The 16,353-nt window shown below is 35.0% G+C and overlaps 1 protein-coding gene across 1 annotated transcript in view; it reads left to right on the forward strand.

Annotated features, from left to right (window-relative positions):
- The window catches only part of LRRIQ3 (leucine rich repeats and IQ motif containing 3), a 199,303-nt gene that overhangs the window by 136,224 nt on the left and 46,726 nt on the right, over window positions 1-16,353 (forward strand). The gene's annotated exons all lie outside the window — the stretch shown is intronic.

Here is a 16,353-nt window from a genome sequence, read left to right on the forward strand (position 1 = left end):
CTCACTTATCTGAACTCTCACTTCTAATTTGAGTCTGAGAAATGATCCCTGATCAAGTGAAATTTACACCAAAGTGCAGAATGTTCCCACCTCCATAACCTCTTCCCACTGTACTCAGCCTCTGAAGCCAGCCATTTCTCTGTTCTGCCCATTTTTTGATTGGATTGTTTTACTTGTTGTTTGTTTATTTATTGAGTTGTATGAGCTGTTTGTATATTTTAATATGAGATTAATCTCTTGTCAGTCACATCATGTGCTAATATTTTCTCTGATCCTATAGGTCTTGTTGTTTTATGGTTTCCTTTGCTGTGCAAAAGCTTTTAAGCTTAATTAGGTCCCATTTGTTTATTTTTGTTTTATGTCCCCAGGTGAAATGTCTTGATTTCCCAAAGAGTTTCTACCCAGCTTTGTTCTGGGATCTTAGATTTTTGATTTGTATTTCTCAGTCCACACTGCTTTCCCCTGGGGTCTGTGGATCAGCAGTTCCCTGCAGTTTTTACAGTGTTCACCACTATTTGGTTTCTAGCCTTGAATCTTTATTTCCATTTCTCTTCTGATCTTTGGGTCAGGTGAGAGACAAACCAGTCCTTCAGGCGGCCCCAAAACAAGCTAGAACATTTCAAACAAATTCTACTCTGTTCCTTCCAATCGTAATTAAGAGAACTGACAATGGGTTGATTTCTCCTGACTCTGCTTTGCCACACTGGGGAAGGAGTAGGGAACTGCAAATAGAAACGTTATGAAATGTCTTATATTAATATATTAAGTATTAATAATCATTAATAATATTAATAATAATGATTCAATTAATGATATTAATATATGCCAATATATTAATAAATATTTTCATTAAACATTAATAAGTATTAATGTGCTAATAAAATATATATTCTGCCATATGTTTCTACATCTAAATGATCCCTTGAAATATCTGACTCTTGAATGTGGCTTTTTCTGGTTGAGTGCTTACTTAGTTGTGTAAATCATTGACTCATTTCCAGAGCTTTTATAAAGCTGTTTTAGCCATTCTGTAGATATTTATTTGATTTTCCTGTGAAAGATTGAGGATATGGGTGGTACCCTCATAGATTCCTAGTCTACCATCTTTCTGACCCATTATTCTTGTGTGTATTTTATCCATTTTATCTATTTCATTTTCTTTTTCTAGAAGCCCTATTATTCAGACAAACCTCTTGGACTGATCCTCTAACTTTCATACTTTTTATAACCTATTTCCTCCTTTCTTAATTTTCCCTCTTTTATGGAATATTTACTAAATTTTTCCTTCTAACTCTATTTTTTAAATTATGTAATCAAAATTCTAAAATACACACTAAAATACACAACAACAGTTCTTAGTTAATAGATACAATTTCTTCTCCTTATCTGAGAATACAAATATCACATAGATTTGAGTTTTTTATTGGAGTATAGTTGCCTTACGCTTCTGTGTCGATTTCTGCTGTACAGCAAAGTAAATCAGCCATACTTATACATTTAGCCCCTCTTTTTTGGATTTCCTTCCCATTTAGGTCACCACAGAGCACTGAGTTCTCTGAAAAACTTGGTATGAGGACCTTCATTTCCCAATTTTTCACTCAGGTACCCCTGAATCCTTAGCTGTACTTAAGTCCCTGAATATAGAATCTCGCTAGTTTAACTTTTCTACAAAATGAATCTTTAATCTCCCATCTCCTACAAAGGGATGGAAGAGTCACTTGGTTACATGTGGTTGCCAAAAGTTCTGTTGACATAATTATGCCTTTAAAACAATTATTTAAGTCGTGTTTCCAATTCTCTGCCTTTTTAGTGTTCGGTATTGTGAATCAGCTTTCTTCTTGTTTCCCTGCAGTAAATTTCAACTTTATAATATTTGTTGTCCATTACCTTTTTTTCATCTGCTTTCCTGCTTCCAATTTTTTTCTTAATATGTCACTGCTATTTTCTTTCTTTCTTTGTCATTGTCTTTACATGGTGTTTTCATTTTTTATTATGGTACTAGGTTGCAGGGAGAAAGCAAAAAATTAATATGTTGAAACAGTTTAACTTATTCTTTTTAATCTGAAATCAATATTGATATTTTAAATTGAGCTGACTTGTATTCACAATTTATATTAGATATGTGAAAAGTAGGTAAGATAAGAAGGTGAAAAGGAGGGAATATGAAGTTTTGGAACATATTCTGTTAGAGACAAGGGATGTGTTAACACTTGGAAAATGTCAATTATAAATCATTCTGAATTCTGATTGACTTCCCTCTCAAGTGAATACTTTTTGTAGCCATCATCAGTGGATCATGAAGATTAAAATGTGTTAACTATCCCAGATAATGTCACATTGTAACATTTAATTTAATTTATTGTTTCTCTTTTATAGATGAGAAAAGTGAGTTTAAAGAGCTAAGATAGTTTACTGAAGGTCATATAATCCATAAGTGCCAGAGCTTTACTATTCCCAGGCTGTTTCCTGATTCAAAGTCTAGTGCCCTTTCTATTTCACCATGATGCCTCCTGAGGACCATAAATGTATCACTATGAAATAATTAAATCATATGCATTGGAATATGGTTGTATTAGATTAAGCTATCTGAATCCATGAAACCTAATAAAAATCTGTCACTCCCTCTGTCATTCCAAATACTGTGAGACCACCCATTTTATATAAAATTCTATTAATTATTTCCCATTTATTCTAATATTCCTGATGTTTAAAAAAAGCCACGAGAGTTAAAGAGTATCTTACTTATCTAAAATCATTATACTTATCTAAAAACATTGGAATTAGAGTAGAAAATAACATTTCTCCCTATATTTTTAAATTTAAATCGCAGACAATTACCTGATACTTGTTTTAGCAAATTGGTCAATTTTAAGCAGCCAGAAATTATACTGATGTTACTTCAACAGTTTAGTATTATTTTTTTGCATAAGATTTTATAAATTCAGTATTAAAGATCACTTTTTTTTTTTTAGCTAAGTAGTATTTTATGTTGCTTTCCAATTATTGCATTTTTATATTTAGGATTATCTTAAACCATTCTACCAATTTCTATACAATAATATATTCAAATATATGGTTAAAGTGATATAGGATGGGAAATACTTTTCTACTGAGCAGTGTTTCTCCTTTCTTACTATAAAGATTTCCTTTCAGAATGATTGGTATAATTTCTTTCTCTGACCATACTCAAGTGTGAGTTCAACAAAACTTAGTTTGAAAAATTAGGAAGTTTGGCAGTCTCTTTCTACCATTTAGTTAATATCAGGTAATACCACTGTGTTTGTGATGCAAACCTTTCTGCACTAGTTAACTCATTTCCTCTAAATTGAAATATGAGCAATTCTGGGAGTACTGAGAGAGGAGTGCTTTTGCTATCCCACAGGAAGCAGCATCTTTTAACTTTCATGATTTTCATAAGAAGAACCTTTTTCAATCCCAGCTTATACCTACTCTTTGGTATTTGTTAAAAAAAAAAGTAGTTGTGACAAATTCTTAAGTCCATTGTATCAAACTTCGCATAGTTATCCAAATGTTCTATTTTTATTAACTTTTGCCTGCTGATTTTTCTTTTGTCTACTTAACCAAGAATTGAAAGAGATATATTGAAATCTTCCACTATAATTGTGAATTTGTTTGCTTCTCCTGAAGTCTGTCAAATTTTGTTTTCCTCATTGTGAGGTTATTTTATTAAGTACCTACCTGATTATAATTGATACATATTTTTGGTAAGTTGAACCTTTTATTATTATATGTTTACCTTCTCTGTTCCTAATAATGTTTTTTTCTTCATATTTTCTGTTGTCTGATGTTAGTATATATGTTCAACTGTATTTTAGTTAAAATTTTCCATATATAATTTTTCATCCTTTCATTTTTAATTTCTTATATATATATACATACATATATATACATATATATATAGATATATATACACACATATATATATATATATAATGAAAATAGGAAATTGCTGGTCCAGTTCTGTAGTCCATTTATTTTTACTATATTTATTGAGATAACTGGGCCTATTTCTAGCTTCTGCTTTTTTTTCCCAATTCTAATTGTGTTTACTTTCTTGTTTTTTCATAACAAATATCTATATTTTTCCTTTCTTTTGACTTATTATTTTGAAATAATTTCAAATTACAGAAAAGGCACATACATTACAAATTATTCCTAAATACCCTTCACCTGTTCCCCAGATGTTATCATCTTAAATAATCATAGCACAGTTATCAAAACAGGAATTTAATTAACATTCATACCATACTGGTGGCTCAGATGGTAAAAAAAAATCTGCCTGCAGTGTAAGAAACCGAGGTTCAGTACCTCCCATCAGGGAGATCCCCTGAAGAAGGAAATGGTAACCCATTCCAGTATTCTTGCCTGGAGTATTCCGTGGACAGAGAAACCTGGTGGATTACTGTCCATAGGGTTGCAAAGAGTCATGCAGGACTGAGTGACTAACACTTTCACATCCATACAATACTATTAACTTATCTGTGAACCATATTCATGTTTTACCAGTTGTGTAATGTTTTTGATTTGTCCAGGATCCAGTCCTAATATTGCCTAGGTTTTAGTTGTGTCATTTTTTGTTTGATTTTAATTTTAAAATCGTTTTTTAAGAAACTACAAATCTTGTTATTTGTTTGACCTTACTTTCCGTAGCTTTTGTAGCATCTCCTTGATTTATTTCTTAAATTGCTGCACCTCACTTTTCTTCAAAAGTATTTATTACAAGAGGCTATAGTAGAAAACCTTTCATCTTTTATCCTAGACACTAATTTTTTACCTCACATTTGAACAATAAGAAGACTAAATTTTTAAGTATATGTTTAAGATTATTTTCTTTCTATACAAGCATACCTCATTTTTTTTTCTGTTTTGTGAATATGCATTTTTACTAATTGAAGATTTATGGCAAAACTGCATCAAGCAAGCCTCTTAGCAGTTTTTCCAACCACGTTTGCTCTATTTGTGGCTGTTTCACATTTTGGTAATTCTTGCAGTATTTCAAACTTTGTAATTATTATACTTGTCATGGTGATCTGTAATCAATTATATTTGATGTTGCTATTGTAATTGCTTTGGGACATCACAAACTGTGCCCATAAAAATGAATAACTTAATCAATAGCTGTCATATATGTTCTGACTGCTCCACCCACCAGCCATTCACCCATGTCTCCCCCTCTCTTTGAGCTTCCCTTGTTCCTTGAGACAGAAAAATAGTGAAATTAGGCCAGTTAATAACCCTACAGTGGCCTCTAAACGTTCAAGTAAAGGAAGATTCACACATCTCTAACTATAAATCAATAGCTAGAAATTATTTAGGTCACCACAGAGCATTGAGTAGAGTTCCCTGTGCTATACAGTAGGTTCTCATTAGTTCTCTATTTTATACGCAGTATCAATAGTATATATACATCAATCTCAATCTCCCAATTAATCCCAGCCCCCATTTCCCCTTTGGTATCCATATGTTCGTTCTGTACATCTGTGTCTATTTCTGCTTTGCAAATAAGATCATGTATGCCATTTTTATAGATTCTAAATATATGTGTTATCCAAAAAAGAGGCGATATGCACATATGTAAAGCTGCTTCACTTTGCTGTATAGTAAAAACACAACATTGTAAAGCAAGTATACTCTAATTAATTTTAAACAGAATATGAAAAAGATATCTGTGGGGCTTCCCAGGTGGTGCTAATGGTAAAGAACCTGCCTGCCAGTTCAGGAGACGTAGGAACTGTGGGTTCGATTCCTGGGTAGGGAAGATCCCCGAGAGAAGGAAATGGCAACTCACTCCAGTATTCTTGCCTGGAGAATTGCATGGACAGAGGTGTGTGGTGGGCTGCAGTCCATGGGGCCACAAAGAGTCGGACACGACTGAGCAACTTAGCAGCAGCATCTGAATAACTTTGCTACACAGCAGAAACTAACACAACATTGTAAATCAATTGTATTTCAGTTAGAAAAATTAAAACTAGAAATAAGCTTATTGAGAATGGTAAGTTTCGCTGGGTATTTTGCACCAAACAGTTAGTCAAGTTGTAAATGCAAAGGATGCATTTTCGAAGGAAATTAAAAATCCTACTGGAGAAGGAAATGGCAACCCACTCCAGTATTCTTGCTTGGAGAATCCCATGGACAGAGGAGCTTAGTGGGCTACAGTCAATGTAGTCTCAGAGTCGGACACGACTCAGCGACTAAACCACCACCACCACCAAAAATGCTACTCCAGTGAACATATGAATAATAAGAAACTGAAACATCCTTACTACTGATACTTAGAAAGTTTTAGTGGTCTGGATAGAAAATCAAGTCAATAACAACATTCCCTTAAGCCAAAGCTTAATCCAGAGCAAGACTCTAACTCTCTTCAATCCTGTGCATGACAAGAGAGGTGAGGAAACTGCAGAAGAAAAGTTTGAAGCTAGCACAGTTTGGTTTATGAGGTTGAAAGAAAGAAGCCATCTCTGTAAAATTTAAGTGCAAGATGAAGCGCCAAGTGCCGATGTAGAAGCTGCAACAAGTTATCCAGAAGATCGTGCCAAGGTAATTAATGAAAGTGGCTACACTAAACAACAGATTTCTAATGCAGACAAAACAGCCTTATATTGGAAAAGGATGTCATTGAGGACTTTCATAGTTAGCGAGGAAAACTCAATGTTTGGATTCAAAGGACAGGATGACTCTCTTATTATTGGCTAACACAGTTAGGGACTTTAAGTTGAAGCCAATACTCATTTACCATCCTAAAAATCCTAGGATTCTTAGAGTCACAACCTTAAATCATCTTGGCCTATGTTCTATTAATAGAACAATAAAGCTTAGATGACAGCTCATCTGTTTATAACATGATTTCCTGAATATTCCTGATTTCCTGATATTAAGTCTACTGTTTAGACCTACCACTTAAAAATGAAAAAAGATTTCTTTCAAAATTTTACTACTCATTGACAGTGTAGCTGGTCATCCAATAGTTCTGATTGAGATGTACAATGAGATTAATGTCACTCTGATGCCTGCTAACACAATATTCTGTGGTCCATTTATCAAGGAGTAATTTTGACTTTCAAGTCTTATTGTCAGAAATACATTTTGTAAGGCTATAGCTACAATGGTTAGAAATTCCTCTGATTGATCTGTTCAAAGTAAATTGAAAACCTCCTGGAAAGGATTCACCATTCTAGATGCTCTTAAGGACGCTTGTGATTTATGGGAGGAGGTCAAAATATCAACATTAATAGGAGTTTGAAAGAAGCTGATTCCAACCCTCCTCGATGACTTTGAAGGGTTCAAGACTTCAGGGAAGAAAGTAACTGCAGATTTTGTGGAAATAGCAAAAGAATTAGAAGAGGAGACTAATGATCTCACTGAACTGCTTCAATCTTACAATAAAACTTGAACAAATGAGGAGTTGCTTCTTACAGATGAACAAAGTGATTTATTGAGGTGGAATCTAAACCTGGTGAAGATGCTATGAAGATTGTGGAAATGACCAAAGAGGATTTAGAATATTACATAAACTTAGTGGCTAATGCAGCAGCAGGGTTTCAGAGGATTGACTTCAATTTTGAAAGTTCTACTGTGGGTGGCTCAGACATAAAGCATCCGCCTGCAATGCCCGAGACCTTTGTTCGATCCCTGGGTTGGGAAGATCCCCTGGAGGAGGGCATGACAATGCCACTTCAGTATTCTTGTATGGAGAATCCCCATGGACAGAGGAGCCTGGCAGGCTACAGGTCATGGGGTCGCAAAGAGTCGGACATGACTGAGTGACTGAGCACACATATTGTGAGAAAATATGTAAAGAGAAATTGTTTGTGAAAGGAAGAGTAGATTGAAGAGGTATATTTCATTACCATCTTATTTTAATTGCCACAGCCACACTTATCTTTAGCAACCACCACCCTCCAGCCAACAGCCATCAACGTCAGGGCAAGATCCCCTGTGACTTGCTGAAATCTCAGATAATGGTTAGCAGTTTTTAGTAATAAAGTACTATTAACTAAGTTATATACATTTTTCAGCATGATACTTTTGCACACTTAATAGACTATCAGTTCAGTTCAGTTCAGTCGCTCAGTTGTGTCCGACTCTTTGCGACCCCATGAACTGCAGCACGCCAGGCCTCCTGTCCATCACTAACTCCCGGAGTCCACCCAAACCCATGTCCATTGAGTTGGTGATGCCATCCAACCGTCTCATCCTCTGTCGTCCCCTTCTCCTGCCCTCAATGTTTCCCAGCATCAGGGTCTTTTCACATGAGTCAGCTCTTCCCATGAGGTGGCCAAAGTATTGGAGTTTCAGCCTCAATATCAGTCCTTCCCATGAACACCCAGGACTGATCTCCTTTAGCATGGACTTGTTGGATCTCCTTGCAGTCCAAGGGACTCTCAAGAGTCTTCTCCAAAACCACAGTTCAAAAGCATCAATTCTTTGGCACTCAGCTTTCTTCACAGTCCAACTCTCACATCCATACATGACCACTGGAAAAACCATAGCCTTGACTAGATGGACCTTTGTTGGTAAAGTAATGTCTCTGCTTTTTAATACGCTGTCTAGGTTGATCATAACTTTCCTTCCAAGGAGTAAGCGTCTTTTAATTTCATGGCTGCAATCACCATCTGCAGTGATTTTGGAGCCCAGAAACATAAAGAGTGTAAATATAATTTTATATGCACTGGGAAACCAACACTTTGTGTGTCTCACTTTATTGTGACACTTGCTCTATCATGGTGGTCTGGAACTGAACCGAAGTATCTCTGAGTTGTTCCTGTTCCTCCGAACTGTCCGTCCAGTGTCTTCTTGCATTCAGCGTTGCTGCTAAGTGATGTGATGTCATTTTATTCTTGTTCCTTTAGAAGCTTTTAAATTTGTCTGAATTTGGTCCTTAAATTTTGCTATAATATGGTTTTATATATATATATATATATATATACACATATATATAAAATTAAAAATAAGCATGGTTATATGTATATTTTACTCTTTCTCCCTTCTACTTAGCATATCTTACATTTATTTGTTCACATATTTTCCCCTCTCTGTTTTTCTTTTTCTCATCTTCTGGGAAACCAGTTACCTTAACAGTTTTACTTCTCTATATCTTTCCATTTCTTTTTAATTTATATTTCTTCATCCTTACCAGAATTCTTTCAGGAAATTGTTCAGTCTGATCTTTAAGTTCATGAACTATTCTTTAGCAACACCCATTTTACTATTTGTATCATCCACCTACATAAGATTTTCACTTATATACTTTATTACTATTTTTTCTCACTCTTACTTTATATTCTTTTTATTCCCCCTTTTTTGGTAAGTTCAATATAATTAATTGAAATTCTTATTCTGTCTAATATTGCTTCTTGTAGCATCTCTTGTCCAGCTTGTTATCTTTTCCTTGATATAGTTTTATTTTAACCTGTGAGGACATATTCCCAGAGAGTCTCTGATATCTCAGTGCTTATCCTTCTTACCAGGTCTATGTTCTAGTTACATATAAAATGCTACTTACAGTTCCAAGAATATAACATTTTGCCTGTGCTTATGTTTTTTCCTCCAACTGAAAATACATCCATTTTTGCCTTTTGAAATCCACTTGTTCTGCAGTACCTTAATTACATTTTCTTTCTACACTAAGTTTTTGTTCTCTTTAATAATTACAATTAATGCCTTCATCTTATACATTCCATGACACTCTATATGTGCTTTTTATTCTGGTTGTTTTAAGCAGTCTTCCCCTTGCCAAAATATGAATTTATTGAAAACAATGGATTTTCTCTCTGTGTGTCTTCCTTAACATTTGGCAGCTTATCATATCCACATGGAGTACTCTTAAGAGATCTTAAATCAATGTATAAATGAAGTTTACATTTATCTGAGCAAGGCAAATTACATGGCAACAAGTATGCAAATAGATAAATAGAATGTGGGTAAGCAAACTATCCATAAGGATAATATATGATTTTTTAATGTTAATTAGAAATGACATATAATTATGTCATACTATGATTTTTCTAATCCTTATATTGTCACTGTAAGGCCAGCCAGAATAATTCATATTTTATATATGCTGAGTATTTTAACTCCTACATAGGGCCTTATTTCCCGGTTTACTTTCTCACTGTGATATTTCAAGTAGCCAAAACTTTTAAAATATTTATCGGATAAACAAATACACTAGTGAATGAATGACCCATGGCTGTTTGTACCGTGACCATGTACTTATTGCTCTGTAAAGTCTCTGTTAGTGCCTGCTGTCTTGGTATAGTTATTAATAATAGTGCCTTTCAATCTTGAACATGTTCTAATTTGAATAATATATGATTACATAAATTAAATGCCATACTGTTTCTCTCATCAATAGACCAATTAAAACTTGACTAATAATTTCAAGGATACAAATAATTGTGAGGTTCAAATGAGGCAGGGATAGGTCTGGGACATCAGACGGCTTTCCAGGTTTTTTCTTCCCTTGAAGAACTTGCACCTGTGGCCCAGCAAAGTAGCTGAGATCTCTGTGAGTTTTATTGGTTTACTCACACAGAGACAAGTGTTTATTTACACTATGAAATATTTCTGTTTTCTTTTTCAGAAAGTTGTATAGTTTCTATGACTTTCTCCAGAGAGTGTAACCTTATAGGTTCTGGGTTTATTTAATATAAGCAATCCTTTAGCCTGGCATCATCCTGCTAAGGGCATTTGATAGATAAGATCTCTTCCTCCTAGAAAATATCATTTGTCCATTTTTTTTTTTTTTTTTGGAGTTCCATTTGACATGGGGATTAGATCAGATCATGTGTATTCTTTCCTTTCCACCTGGGCACTTTACAAACAGAATGAATGGATCACCATCCAAATACTTTAACTCCTTCTCATACTTCCAACAGGTTTTGGAATTTAGAGAGCATTTTATTACACTTAGTTTTTTTTTAACTACACTTTAGATTATTATTACATATATATTGTTAAAAGCTCTAGGTATTCAAAATCCAACAGTAAATAAGGCATATAAAACTCTTTTCTCATGAAGCTAGTATATTAGTGGTAAACATGATATTATATATGTCAGCAGAACTTCTGTAAGATTATGAAGTTATAACATATGGTTAAGGATATATACTATATTGTTTCATTTATATTAGCAAATAAATCAAATTACACGTGACAGCTTAACTACTGATTATTTTTGTTGTAAACATTATCCAAAATTCCTTTTTCTAGTTATTAACTTGTAATAAATATATGTCTTATTTTATTTAAATTAAACCTGTTATCCCTTCTAGTTTTTATTCTAAATTGCCTAATCAAATATTTTATTTTTTCTTCATGAAATACTGCATGTCAGATATTTTAAAGAGATATGATGTTTCAGGAATACTTTCTCTATCTTGTATTTTGAGTTTTTTCCATTGTTAGAAATTAAACAATGTTAGAAATTATAAAAATTAAAAATGTTAGAAATTATAAATTAAACATTGTTAGAAATTATAAATTTCTTGATTTATACTGAAGAGATATGGCATACCAAACAGACACTGCAACCCTACAAGTATGTGTTAGTGTTTTCTTAACCCTCTGTTATAAGTATAGCTGAAAGATGGGACAATTATATGCAGTTATTTCAACAAAATTTACACAGATGCAGTTACGAAGAAGCAAATTCAGATATTTTTCACAAAGTGCCAGCTCTTATATAAAAGACACTTCTGAGAACAAAGCTGCTATTTTCAGCTCAGAATGTAAGGTCACAGGATTAACTATTTGAGGGTCATTGTATCTAAGTGCCTGTGATCAGATTTATACAATTCTAGTTACTTTACCTCCATTATGTACTTTGTCTTTCTCTAAATCCACTTATGAGTCTGAAATGAAGACTCTCAAGGAGATTTTACGGTTTCCATTGAAACACATTACATTTTCTGCCTCCAACATTTTTCTTCCAAATTCATCCAATTTATCATATCTTGCTAATTTCAATCCACTTGTGCTTTAGGCAGTTCCATCAGTGCTTTTTTCTTTTTTTTTTTCCCCCTCCTAAATTGTTTGCTGGAATGACTGAATTTTAGTCCAGGATATAAAACAGTATAAACTAAATTACTTCAGATGAGTAATTAGAGCACACTCATGCATGTAAAACTAGAAATGTTTGTTGCTGGATTTAAAATTGAAAGCAAACAAAATTTATTTTGTATCAGTATAATAGTTCAAATTGCTTTTTAAGTATTTTTAATATTCTTACTACCAGGAATAGAGAGGGAGAAGGTTAAATTCAAATGAAAGTAAGTATAGCTTGATGGAAAGAACATAGGCTTTGAATCAAATATATTGGCTTTACTTTCTAATTCTAAGCCACACTATGATTATATCCCGGTCCCATATTCCATATACCCCCCTGCATTGTCCAGCTTCCCATGCACTAAAGGATTATATGATTATTTCTGCCTACCTGACTGTGAGCAAAAGTGAAACTCATCACTTCAGAGTAAAAGCAATTAAGAGTATCATTCTCTTTGCCCCCTTGTAGATCTTGGAGGCCATGTGTTCCATTAGCATATTTAAAAGGTGCTACTGACACACATTGGTTCTTAGATGAGAAATGGATAAATCTTTACTCTGCTAAGCTACTGGGTTTATAGAGATAGAAGAAATTAAGGTTAATTATGCTGATAAATACAGAAATTAATACATAAGAAAACCCTTAAATATGGCCTCATCTTAGTGACCAGATACGAAAACTGTTAGAGATTGGGAAAAATTGGCAGTCTAAGTTTTGTAGTAGCAAAGCGTTTCCTTGTTATAACTTGGAAGGCAAACTGTGTGTCTACTAATTTAATGGCTTTAGGGGAAAAACCGAGTATTGATTCTGTGTGTTGGTTGTACTGTACTGTGTTTGGAAAGTTACCCCGTGGGAAAAAGAGGAGCTCAGCAAAGTAGGGGCTTCCCTGGTGGCTCAGAGGTTAAAGCGTCTGTCTGCAATGCGGGAGACTGGGTTTGATCCCTGGGTCAGGAATATCCCCTGGAGAAGGAAATGGCAACCCACTTCAGTATTCTTGCCTGGAGAATCCCATGGAGAGAGGGGCCTGATAGGCTCCAGTCCACGGGGTTGCAAAGAGTCGGACACGACTGAACGACTTCACTTTCACTTTCAGCAAAGTAGCTGGTTTTCAAGGCAAAATAAAAGAGAATGAAGAGTTCAGAAATTTAGGGCTTTGGAAAATCTGTCTGCTTCTATAATCCCAAATAGTAAAACAAAACAGGAAATTAAATAAGGCTTTGAGACTAAGGCCCAAACCTCTTAGTTGAAGATAATGACTTAGGACAGAGGTTAGATTAAGTGTGTGGGCTTCCCATCTACTGTGGCAGATAGCTTCATAGTAACATCCGTTAAATTGGTAGAGTAAGAGAGATTGGAAGAAAGAAAAAGAAAGCAGATCTGAACACTATATATGACCCCAAATGACTTTTACATGCGATTACTGGCACATAGAACTGAGAGAAAAAACAGATCAACGGCTGAAAGTTTAATGGAAAGGTATTACAAGAGTATCTTAGTCTGAGATAACTTTGAGCATTCAAGACTTAAATATACACTTGAATCTCCAATCTTTAGCAAGCAAGAAATACACTGAGAAAGCTGTTGTACTCTTCAGAGTAGGCAATTCACCCCATCTGAGATGTGACCAAGAAGGATAATGAAAGACAGGACTTCCCACAGAAAACAATATGAGAGACTAATCCAGGACCCATCCACACCTAAAGGTAGGAGAAGTCCACAGAGAAAACCACTAACTAGTGTGTCCCTCCTGTTCTCCCCATTTGTAGTTGATTTTTCCCTATACCAGGATGTGTCTGTGTGGGTGATTCAGGAGATGACTTGTCTTTGTGATTCATGTCTTTAGACAAAACGTTATTCAGGCCTGATTGATAGACTGTTATATACATCTAGAGATTCTGAACTTGATGGGACTTTCAATTGTTTTTCTTCAGGAGTATGTTCTATATTTAGGGGAAAAAGGATCAAATGATCTGTGATGACTTGTGGCAAGAATTTCGTGCTTATGAAATATTCCAGTTGTTTGTCTACTATTCCAAGCCTCTCTCAAAACTTGATTGGGAGGCCATAGTTTAGTTCTGGTTGATAGATTGTGACTCAAAGTAAGTATATTACTTCTAGGATAAGGTATTTAAGCATACCTTTCCCTCACTTTTTTCCTGTGAAGTCCTTGGAGAGCTCACGTTTTCAGATAGTTTAGCTACATTATAGAAGATGGATAGCCTATCTACTTTAGATTTACATGAACAAAATCAACATTTGTGAGCAAAATCAACCTTTATTAACCATTGACTTTGTTTTATCTGTTATTGCAGCTAGAATTAGGGGCTTCCCTGGTGGCTCAGTGGTAAAGAATCTACCTGCCAATGCAGGAGCCACCAGAGACACGGATTCAATCCTTGGATCAGAGAGATCCCCTGGAGGAAGAAATGGCAACCCACTCCAGTATTCTTGCCTGGAAAAATCCCACGGACAGAGGAGCCTGATAGGCTACAGTCCATGTGATCGTAATGAGTCAGACACAACTGAGCGACAGCATGCACGCTTGTCCAGTTAGTGTTAATTATGCTAACCACAGTGATCACATCTTACTTAGTCAAAAGCATATACTAAAAGGATGTACTCAAAGTATTCTACAAGTTTGCTATAAAAATTAAACAATAACGTATGTATAGTACTTGGCATGAAGCTCATCACATGGCACATACCCATACAGTGAAACGTCTAACATGTAGTAAGTGTTCAGTAAATGCTAACTGCTGCTGTTATTATTTCTGTTGTTATTGTTAGACCGCATGTGCCCACAAGTGTTAAAACAATAATAGATAGATAATGTCTGTACAGTCTATCTTGATTTCAGGAGTATCTTTGAATTAAAGAGATTCTCATAAGAACATTTAGGATAAAGTGGAAAATATTTAGACGATGGCTCAAGTGGTAAAGTGGCCTGCAATGTGGGGGACACAGGAGATGCAGCTTTGATCCGTGGGTCGAGAACATCCCCCGGAGAAGGGAACGGTGACCCACTCCAGTATTCTTGCCTGGAAAATCCCATGGACAGAGGAGCCTGGCCGGTTACAGGCCAGGGGGTTGCAAAGAGCTGGACATGACTGAGCTACTAGTACAGGCACAAACAGTTTTTCTAGCACTTAACAGCAACTACAAATGAATCAGTGTTAACTTGGAGTTAGGTTTTTAATGGAACAACAGCTTGGTACCCCCTCTTTGTTTCACTGTTGTTAGGAAAGATCTAGAATAAAGTACTAGACAGCATGATTATATATTTCATGAGGCTGGAAGAGTGAGCTAATATCCAATGAAAGAATAGGATTGTGAATATTGAGACTGAAACATGAGCTCAATTCAATAAATAATATTTTATAAGGATAAGTATAAATGTTTTACCTTAAAAAAGCTATTTAAACACAGACTAAAGGATACATGACTTAAAATTCATGTGATATAGAGTTAGGCTTTCAGTTGCTTTCAGTCTTACTGTGAATAAACAGTATATTCTGTACCTATTCAATAGCTGGTGGATCTTTGGTTTTATGAATTATGGCACCTAGAATGAAAGAAAATCCTATTATTATACTCTAATAACAAGACTCTTAGTACTTGGTGCTCAGATTATAATTCACTCTCTAAAAGCATTTTAATCAACTAAAGATCATTTAGAGAAATATAATTATGATGCTTAGGGGCTTGGAATTAAGCAAGGGATGCCTTTCTTGATATATCTTAAAAACTTTTTAAAAATTCTGTTTATTTTTCATTTTGGGGGTGTTGGCTCTTCATTGCTTGCAGGCTTCCTCTAGTTGTGGTGAGTGAGGGCTACACTCCAGTAGCAGTGCACAGGCGCTCATTGCAATGGCTCCTCTTGTTCTGGAGTACAGGCTCTAGGGTGCATGGGCTTCAGTACTGGCAGCACATGGGCTCAATAGTTGCGACTTCTGGGTTCTAGAGAACAGGCTCAATAGTTGTGGTTCATGGGCTTAGTTGTTCCACAGTATTTGGAATCTTTTTGGATCAAAAATTGAGCCCGTGTCTTCTGCATCGGCAGGAGGATTTTTTGTGATTGAGCCTCCAGGGAAGCCCTAAAACCTTTCTTAAAACTAGAGAAGCTTAAAATTAAAATGAACTACTTCAAGAATTCCTTCACTGAAGGTATGCAAACAGAAGCTGGCATAAGCATTTGCAGCGATTACATGAAGAAGGCAATAAAATTAATTGGCTGATTTGTACTTAAAATTGACTGATTTGTAATTACAACTATTTTGTAACAG

The sequence above is a fragment of the Dama dama genome, chromosome 20, assembly GCF_033118175.1.
Source record: "Dama dama isolate Ldn47 chromosome 20, ASM3311817v1, whole genome shotgun sequence".
In the NCBI taxonomy this organism is placed as follows: Eukaryota; Metazoa; Chordata; class Mammalia; order Artiodactyla; family Cervidae; genus Dama; species Dama dama.